At 43.1% G+C, this 9,566-nt stretch overlaps 1 long non-coding RNA gene across 1 annotated transcript; it reads right to left on the bottom strand.

Annotated features, from left to right (window-relative positions):
* Positions 1–460: 460 nt before the first annotated feature.
* On the bottom strand, positions 461–5,131 carry LOC147106369 (uncharacterized). Its single transcript, XR_015081484.1, has 3 exons — positions 5,065–5,131; positions 1,287–1,596; positions 461–618 (listed from the first exon to the last, which is right to left on the bottom strand). It is a non-coding gene; the product is annotated as an uncharacterized LOC147106369 (long non-coding RNA).
* Positions 5,132–9,566: the final 4,435 nt, after the last annotated feature.

Below are 9,566 nucleotides of genomic sequence, written 5' to 3'. Positions count from 1 at the left end.
CTGAGGGAGCACTGTATTGTCGGAGGTGCCGTCTTTCGGATGAGACTTTAAATCGAGGTCCCGTCTGCCCTCTCAGGTGGATGTAAAAGATCCCATGGCACTATTTCGAAGAAGAGGAGGTCAAGTCTCCCCAGTGCCTTGGCCAATAATTTATCACTAAAACAGATTATCTGGTCATTATCACATTGCTGTTTGTGGGACCTTGCTGTGCACAAATTGGCTGCCATGATTATAACAGTGACTACACTTCAAAAAAATTACTTCATTGGCTGTAACGTGCTTTCGGACATCCTGAGGTTGTGAAAGGTGCTATATAAATGCAAGTTCTTTCTGTCTCTTTATGGTTAATAAAAATACAGGCAACTGTGGTGCTTTACTGAACCCATGCTGAAATAGCCTCACTCTTTGGATGCCTGATTCCAAAATGGTGCTCTTAGCAATGTTCGAGACAGATTGGGTCAATAAAATTGATTTTATTAAATAAAATACTATTCTGAGCAAAAGAAAAGTGCAAGGCCATTAAATAACAGAGTTGATATAGATTTCAATTCTTTCATGTTGTTCCTTTAAAAGAGCAGCGCGGTTTTGTTTTCTCGAAACCTTGACAGAATTGGTAATCTTTTGGGAGAAAAAAAAAAGCATGGCTTTATCAGATCAGAGTAATTCAGCAAGTATCGACATATTCTAGATATGAGAACGACTTCATGATAAGCTTGAAAAATGGTCTGTCGCTATTGTGATAATCACTGGTTACTGTAAGTATATTTGGACCTGAAAAAAATAGAAAATTGTTCAACCCTCGACTTAAAAGAGATTCGGAGAATAAAATAAATAAGAAATTATTCGCACAAGTGCATATCCAATTGACAGATTATTGGCTTACACATGTTTGTTTCTTTTAATTTTAGATTCTAATACCAATGAAAATATTGAATATGGGAGCTTTGCTTTCTTCCCTGAAAATGCTGTAGAGATTATAATGGAGTATTACATTGCCAGTAGTGGTCTGTAAGCACAATTTCTGATCAGCGCGTATACCGCCCCATCCTCCAAGGAAAGTCATTTATAATTCACTTCATTTACAACGTGTAATTGAATCTAATGCAAGAAAATCCTCCATCTGACCTCTGGCCTTTCTTGCTCTCTGGCGCAAATATGGTTGCTATGGTAGACTTTGAATTTCTGAGCGTAAGTGAACACTATCAAAATAAAAGGCTGTGGTGGAGACCACATAGGGACAATAACACAATTCACAATGTATAGCCAATTTTGTTATATGTACGTACTTGGTTGGGTTATCGGGGCAGGGTCCCTTTAAGAGCGTCGGTAGCGTGATGACGTCATGCATCGGTAACGTGATGACGTCATAGCCCTGCAACGAGGCTGAGACCCTCAGTCCTCATGGAGAGTGAATAAAGTAACACGCGTTTTGCCTTTGCTGCAACGAAAGCCTCAGAACCTGTTGATTTCTAGCGACTCCAACAAGGCCTTTATTAAGTTAACTGGATCTTTTAAAATTGTTTTGGATCAAATTAAGTTACTACAGTCTTCATAAAGAGAGAGAGTGAACGGAGCAAAATGGCTTTGGCGTCAGGGCTGTAAACAGAAAATGGAAATATTAAGATCGCAGCTGAGAAATAACGGTTATAACCGGTAGTGATTTTTCAGGGAGTGGGTAGGTATGATCATAGAATCATAGGGGTGATTTTGCCAATGGGGGCGCGTTGGAGGTGGGACTGCTGCTTGTCTGGTTTTAGTCCCGCCTCCATCGACTTTTGGCCAATCCACGCTATTTTCCCTTGATTGACCTTGTTAAGCCCAGCCATCGTTTGACAGCTTTGAGTAGCTGTCAGACACTGACATTCTCTGTCGTTTCGTGAGTTCTTGTACTCAAGGCTCACCAAACCTCTTTTCTAAGCAGAAAGCAGATGGCTGTAGCATCGGAGAATGTAGCAGCCATTCTGTCATCTCTGCCATTGAGATGCCGGAGCCTCCGGATCTCCAATGATTGAAGCCTGCAGGAGGAAACAATTTTCACTCACCTCACATACTTACCTCTCCACACTTGCACCCATCACTCACCTCCACAACACACTTTTGGACCCCTCTGACCCCCACAGACCCACTGCTCGCCTCGCTGACCCTGGCGAGGTTTCCCGACGTCGGGAAGCCCGTACCTCTGATGGAAAAATGAGGATAATCCTCTTAACTGCCTGTTAACTCCCTGTTAACAGGCAGTTAAGTGGCTGTAATCCCCTTCCTGCCTCCAGGAGATGGGACCCGGCTCGGGTCGGGTACCCGCCTCCTGGGAAGATGGCACAGAGGCAGGATGGGGGCGGGATGGGTGCCCGCCCCAGATTCTGCCATTTTTCCAGCAGTCCTGCCTCCAAACCCACCTCCCCAGGGCTGGCAAAATCACCCCCAAAGAATCATAGAATGGTTACAGCACAGAAGGAGGCCATTTGGTCCATCGAGCCCATGCCAGCTCTCTGCAAGAGCACCTCAGATAGTCCCACTCCCCCGTCCTTTCCCCGTAGCCCTGCAATTTTTTTTCCTTCAGGTACTTATCCAATTCCCTTTTAAAAGCCGTGATTGAATCTGCCTCCACCACCCTTTCAGGCCGTGCATTCCAGGTCCTAACCACTCGCTGCATAAACAAGTTTTTCCTCATGTTGCCTTTGGTTCTTTTGCCAATCACCTTAAATCTGTGTCCTCTGGTTCTCGACCCTTCCGCCAATGGGAACAGTTTCTCTCTATCTACTCTGTCTGGACCCCTCATGATTTTGAACACCTCTATCAAATCTCCTCTCAGCCTTCTCTGCTCCAAGGAGAACAACCCCAGCTTCTTTTGTCTATCCATGTAACTGAAGTCCCTCATCCCTGGAATCATTCTCGTAAATCTTTTTTGCACCCTCTCTAAGGCCTTCATAGCCTTCCTAAAGTGTGGTGCCCAGAATTGGACACACTACTCCAGTTGAGGCCGAACCAGTGTTTTATAAAGGTTCATCATAACTTCCTTGCTTTTGTATTCTATGCCTCTATTTATGAAGCCCAGGATCCCATAAGCTTTTTTAACCACTTTCTCAACCTGCCCTGCCACCTTCAATGATTTGTGCACATATACCCTCAGGTCTCTCTGTTCATGCACCCACTTTAGGATTGTACCCTTTACTTTATATTGCCTCTCCTCGTTCTTCCTACCAAAATGTATCACTTGGCACTTTTCTGCATTAAATTTCATCTTCCCCGTGTCGGCCCATTTCACCAGCCTGTCTATGTCTTCTTAAAGTCTATCGCTATCCTCATCACAGTTCACTATACTTCCAAAATTTTGTGCCATCTACAAATTTTGAAATTGTGCCCTGTACACCCACATCCATGTCATTAATATATATCAAGAAAAGCAGTGGTCCTAGTACCGACCCCCTGGGGAACGCCACTGTATTGGTGTGGGCAATTCCAACTTTGGGTGATAGTGTAAAACGGACGATATCGATTCAGCCGCCCATTACACATCTCTCCCGATCACCCAAAGCCAAAATTACCACTAATGGCTTTTGTGTCCATCAGACAGTATGTGATGGAGTGATTGGAAATAAAATGTTTTTCCACTTTCCGCCCCCAGTGTCAGCATCAGGCACTTCCAGCTTGGGTGGAATAGGCTGGATTAAATGTTGAGCAAAATTCCCTCTACACTGCCTCAAGCTATGAAGAGCTCTTTTGCTGCAGCAGTATCAGATCCATACAGTCATTTGAAGGAACATTTCATCCCATTATTCTGAGATAGATTTGAAGGCAGCTGCTCGAGGTTAAAGGAAATGTATTCCAAGTCACTCTCCATCACAGGCACCATTTTCACTTCAATGGTGGAAATTGATATATTTTTTTTCATGATGTTGCTTACTGGTCCTGACCAACCGACCCTTCAGCGTGCAAACTGCCCCCTTCTCGCAACTCAGTATTAGAAGGAAACCTGAAGTCCAATGGTCGCTCACTTTAACCACAATCAGAGCACGGGAAAATGATGTAACCCCATGAGGAGCGTAACCCTCCACCACTACCGATGGGAAGCCTCCGACCACTTGTCATGGCCAACATAATGGCCACCAATGAGTGAATTATTAACCTCAATATCCATTCATTGCTAGTAGCTGGGAAGGGAATTCTCAAGTCCTATTGAAAGTGAGAAGTCTGCCTCTCGAAAGGTGTATAATAGTTTTTTTGCCATATAATAGAAGCACCATGCATTATATTTCAAACCTTTAGTTTTGCCTTTGCTGTACAGAACTTTAACATGTTATGTGCCCTTTATCACAATAGAAAGGTTCAATCACCCTGCCAAGGGAATCCTATATTGTGCACTTATGAAGCCCCGCCTTATATATATCAGAGAACTGGATGTCGGATTTTAATTCCAAAGTTTATTTTTAAGATCTCTGCAATTAAATTAATATTCAAGGAGTTGAAGAATTCCTCCAGTCACTTGTGTTAATGGCATCAGAAACATGGCGAGAAAGATTCCTTCAGTCACTTGTGTTAACGACACTGTAAACATAGTGAGAAACTTTCTTTCAGTCACTTGTGCTCGTGATATTGGCCCAGAAATTCGGGTCGGGGGCTTCCCGCGGGTGCAAGCTCCCCGACCTGCACTTACCTTGCAGTGGAATTCCGCTCCGGGGCCTGGCCCAGCTGCCGGCGCGCTGTGCTTGCGTGTCCCAGGGGCATAGTTAGTGCGATGCGTCCCCTGGGATCACGTGAGCCATGGGCAGCCAATCAGAGGAGGGAAAAGCCAATTCATAAGATTGACAGGTAGACCTGTCAAAACTTATAAATACTGCAGGCCCAAAATAGCAGTAAACCTTCAAATAAATTTTTTAAAAAATCACACTTTTTAAATAAACTATAAATTACATTAAATAACTATTTTAAACAATAATTTAAATTTCTGAAAAAAATAATTTTATATTATATTGGGGCTAAAAATAAACTTACCTTGCTTTAAAGTATTTAAAAATAATAAACCTGTGGAAAAAATGTTTTAATTTTAATTAATTGACCACTTACCTTGCAAAAAGCAGGCCTGCTTTTTAAATGTGTAAATTCTGCAGGCTTACCCTCCCGGGAAAACCTGTAAAAAAAAAAAAAAAAAAAAACGAAGTTCAAAGTGCACGCGCAGCCACCCCTGCGCGCGCGTTCGACCTCTGAACCTCTTCGTTCAGAGGATCGGAAGTGTCGGTTTCCCGCGCGTGCGCAGTGCATGCAGGAAACTGGCACTTCCATCGGGCCCACGGGTGAGTACCCCATGCGTACTCACCCGGGGAGAGCCGAATTTCTGGGCCATTATAAACCAATCCAGAAGATTTCCTCTGTTCACTTGAAGTAGTGACATTATAAACATAGAAAATTTCCTCCAGTCAGTTGTGCTAGTGACATTCTAAATATAGTGGAAAGATTTTCTCTGGTGTAAACTAGATCATACACAGAAATTTCCTCATTGCTCATTTTCCAACATTTTTTCTAATTTTACAAGAAGTAGCGAACTTAAGAAATCCAGCCACCATATTTATAAGAACATAAGAAATAGGAGCAGGAGTCGGCCATTTGGCCCTTCGAGCCTGCTCCGCCATTCAATAAGATCATGGCTGATCTTCTACCTCATCTCCACTTTCCTGAACTATCCCCATATCCCTTGATTCCCTTAATATTCAACCTCACTGTGACCTCACTGACACAATGACCAAAGAAAATGTTGCCACTCCCCCCAGCTCTTTCGGCAGCTGTCTATGGTACAGCTTCAGTTTCTTTGTGTATTACCCCTGTGTCGGGAAAGCTCCCCCTCATCCTGACTGACCTCGTGTCTGACCCAAAGCAGAATACTGTAGATCTGAATGAGATGTCCAGCCTGTCTTGGGATAGATTTGGAAGAAGATGTGGCTTTCCACCTGGGCGCAGACTGAGCTACATGGAAGCTCTTCCACCAAAGGTAGATACAGTGGAGCAAATATATAGTAGCTCCAGCAAAAAATAGCTGATCTTAACAAGAGCAAGATTTCATTCAAAATAAGATCTTAAAGGGACCTTGGGATCTACTGAATTGTTCCATAAGCTTAAATGTTTTAACGCGAGACATCCATACATCTGTTGGTATCCTCTGTTACCCTTATTTACTTTATTTTAGACTCTTGAAGGCATTCTAATAGAGCCATTTTAGGTCGCACTGAGTAAACCAGGCTTTTTACCTCCTCCAAGTCAGGATCATGGGCCTTTTTCCAAGGAAAGTGCATGCGTATGGTGGGTGGTGAGAGGCTAGACAAGAGAGAAGGAGGGGGGAAATGTTCTTACATCAAACAATAACACACGATAATAAATATTTTCCCAACTTTTTATCATAATATAACATTCCGCCCCGTCACAGAGAGAAGTGGACACGTGTGAGATTGCAGCAAAATAAATTCAAGACCCATTTTTCCAACTTGATGATTTTCAATTTAAAACGAATGTCATTATTCTAAGTGCTATTAAGTACAGACTCACTGCAGACTTGATTTTACAGATTAATAGTTAGAATGGCTTTTAATGATCATACATTATGCGATTTTACTAGTTTTTCTATTAATAGAAATAGTCAAAGATTATCTTACCTCAGTACGCACAATGCCATCTTTCTGCCATTTATTTAGGTATAAATCAGTTACTGTTCTCATTAATTCTTAAGTCCTTGCTGTGACTTTACATTTTCTGACTAAGTATATGATTAATTTAATCAGAAATGTGTAATAAATTATACGCAGCATCTTGGCTTTACTTCTATCTTATTTATGAGCCAGATTGCTGTAGGAAATAACACAACTTTTAACAAAAATATCTTGCCTGGTCAGTAATTAGAAACAAAATATGTAAAGGGAGGGATTTTAAAAATTGTACTTAAGCTCATCCTAAACTCTGCTGCCCGTGTCCTAACTCGCACCAAGCCCCGTTCACGCATCACCCCCGGGCTTGCTGACCTACATTGGCTCCCGCTCCACCAAGGCCTCAAATTAAAAATTCTCAACGGCCTTGCCCTTCGCTATATCTGTAACCTCCTCCAACCCTATAACCAACGCTCCCTCTAAGCTGCGCGGCCACTGTCTGCCAGTCCCACACAGCCCGGGACCGACTTTTCAAATGTGAAGCTTTGCGCACGCGCAAAACTTTGAATGGGCCGCGCAGCCTGTTAAAGGGACCGTGCACCCAAAAACATTTAGGGAGAACATTGCCTATAACCCTCTGAGAACTCTGCATTCCTCCAAATCTGGCAGCTTGTCCATCCCCCACTTTCTTCACCCCACCATTGGTGGCCGTGCCTTCAGCCATCTAGGCCCTGGCCTCTGGAATTCCCTCCCTAAATCTATCCGCCTCTCTACCTCTCTCCTTTGAAATGATCCTTAAAACCTACCTCTTTGACTAAGCTTTTGGTCATCTGTCCTAATGTCTCCTTATGAGGCTTGGTGTCAAATTTTGTCTGATAACACTCCTGTGCAGCGCCTTGCGACATTTTACTATGTTAAAGGTGCTATATAAATACAAGTTGTTGCTGTTGTTAAACTGGTATTGGTATCTCATTGTTGCTCCCAAGTGTTTCACAACCTCAGTAAATCTATGTGGCCTTCTGAAATGCTTAAATACTGCTAATAATGATACAAAAATTGGCCCTGTTGTTGATAATGAAGAAGAAAGCTGTAGACTGCAGGAAGATATCAATGGTGGGCAGAACAGTGGCAAATGGAATTCAATCCGGAGAAGTGTGAAGGTGGTGGGGGTCTGGAACTCACTGCCTGAAAGGCTGATAGAGACAGAGACCCTCATCACATTTAAAAAGTACTTGGATATGCACTTGAAGTGCCGTAACCTACAGGGCTACGGACCAAGAGCTGGAAAGTGGGATTGGGCTGGATAGCTCTTTGTCGGCCGGCAAAGACAAGATGGGCCGAATGGCCTCCTTCTGTGCTGTAAATATCTATGATTCTATGCCTTAATCACTGTGTTGATTGTTGAGCAGTATATCAAATTCTATTTTTCTTAAACCTCATTTATTAATTTATAAAGGACTATGTTCCACAGTCTCAGGGCTGAACTGTGAAATGGCCTTTTTTTATTATTAGTGGCAAGGTGCTGCAACCTTTAGCTTTTTGTACAGCGCGTTCTGCTCAGTCTGTGGGACACTAAGTCATGAACTAGAATGCTTTGGTGGCTCAGCTTGCTTCAGTTTTACTGACTTAGTAAAGCCCAGTAAACCCGGTGCCAAAGCTAGGAAATTGTTAATTATTCTCACATCCTCAGCTACTGCAATCCAGAAGCCCTTACTGCCAAACAGAATGCAAGGGTTCAAGTTTCCCTTACCATTGATGAATGTAAATTATTGTGGAATCCATAATTAATTACCCTCAGGCACAAATATTATTATTTTCCACTGCAGGTGGAATGCTTATCATAGCAAACACTACTTGAGAACTTCCTTCAAGTACATAGAAACATAGAAACATAGAAGATAGGAGCAGGAGTAGGCCCTTCGGCCCTTCAAGCCTGCTCCGCCATTCAATGAGATCATGGCTGATCATCCAAATTCAGTACCCTGTCCCTGCCTTCTCCCCATATCCCTTGATCCCTTTAGCCTTAAGAAATATATCCAACTCTTTCTTGAATATACTTAATGAACTGGCCTCCACCGCCCTCTGTGGCAAATAATTCCACAGGTTCACCACTCTCTGGGTGAAGAAATTCCTCCTCATTTCAGTCCTAAATGGCTTACCCCTTATCCTTAGACTATGACCCCTGGTTCTGGACTCCCCGGCCATCAGAAACATCCTTCCTGCATCTAGTCTGTCCAGGCCTGACAGAATTTTATAGGTTTAGATGAGATCCCCTCTCAATCTTCTAAACTCCAGTGAGTATAAGCCCAATCGACACAATCTCTCCTCATACGTCATTCCTGCCATCCCAGGTATCAGCCTGGTGAATCTTCGCTGCACTCCTTCCATGGCAAGAACGTCCTTCCTCAGGTAAGGAGACCAAAACTGCACACAATACTCAAGGTGTGGTCTCACCAAGGCCCTGTACAACTGCAGCAAGACATCCTTGTTCTTGTACTCGAACCCTCTTGCTACGAAGGTCAACATACCATTTGCCTTCTTAACCGCCTGCTGCACCTGCATGCTTACCTTCAGCGACTGGTGTACAAGAACACCCAGGTCTCTTTGCACTTCCCCTTCTCCCAATCTATTGCCATTCAAATACATTCTTAATAAGAACTGATCAAGGTTGCTGATGCTAAAAGAAGTGGTTCATGGTGCCTATTAATCTATGAAATCACAATAGAAGACAGAGGGAAAGGTGGACAGAAGAATCAGTGTTCCACAGTGCCTGAGGTAAATTTCCCCAACCAGAAGGTTCCCAAACAAATAAAATCCTTAAGATGCAGTCCAAGTCATCACAAGCTAAAGAGGACAATTGCAGCAAAGTTGAATGCAACACCCAGAATGTTGATAGGATGTGTTCACTGATATTAAACAGTGGACTAAGTGTAAATG

This window comes from Somniosus microcephalus, chromosome 16 (assembly GCF_052327205.1).
Source record: "Somniosus microcephalus isolate GS21.2 chromosome 16, FLI_Smic_1.0, whole genome shotgun sequence".
Lineage (NCBI taxonomy): Eukaryota > Metazoa > Chordata > Chondrichthyes > Squaliformes > Somniosidae > Somniosus > Somniosus microcephalus.
Note: the sequence above shows the minus strand (reverse complement) of the source record. Positions and strands in the feature narration are given on the sequence as shown.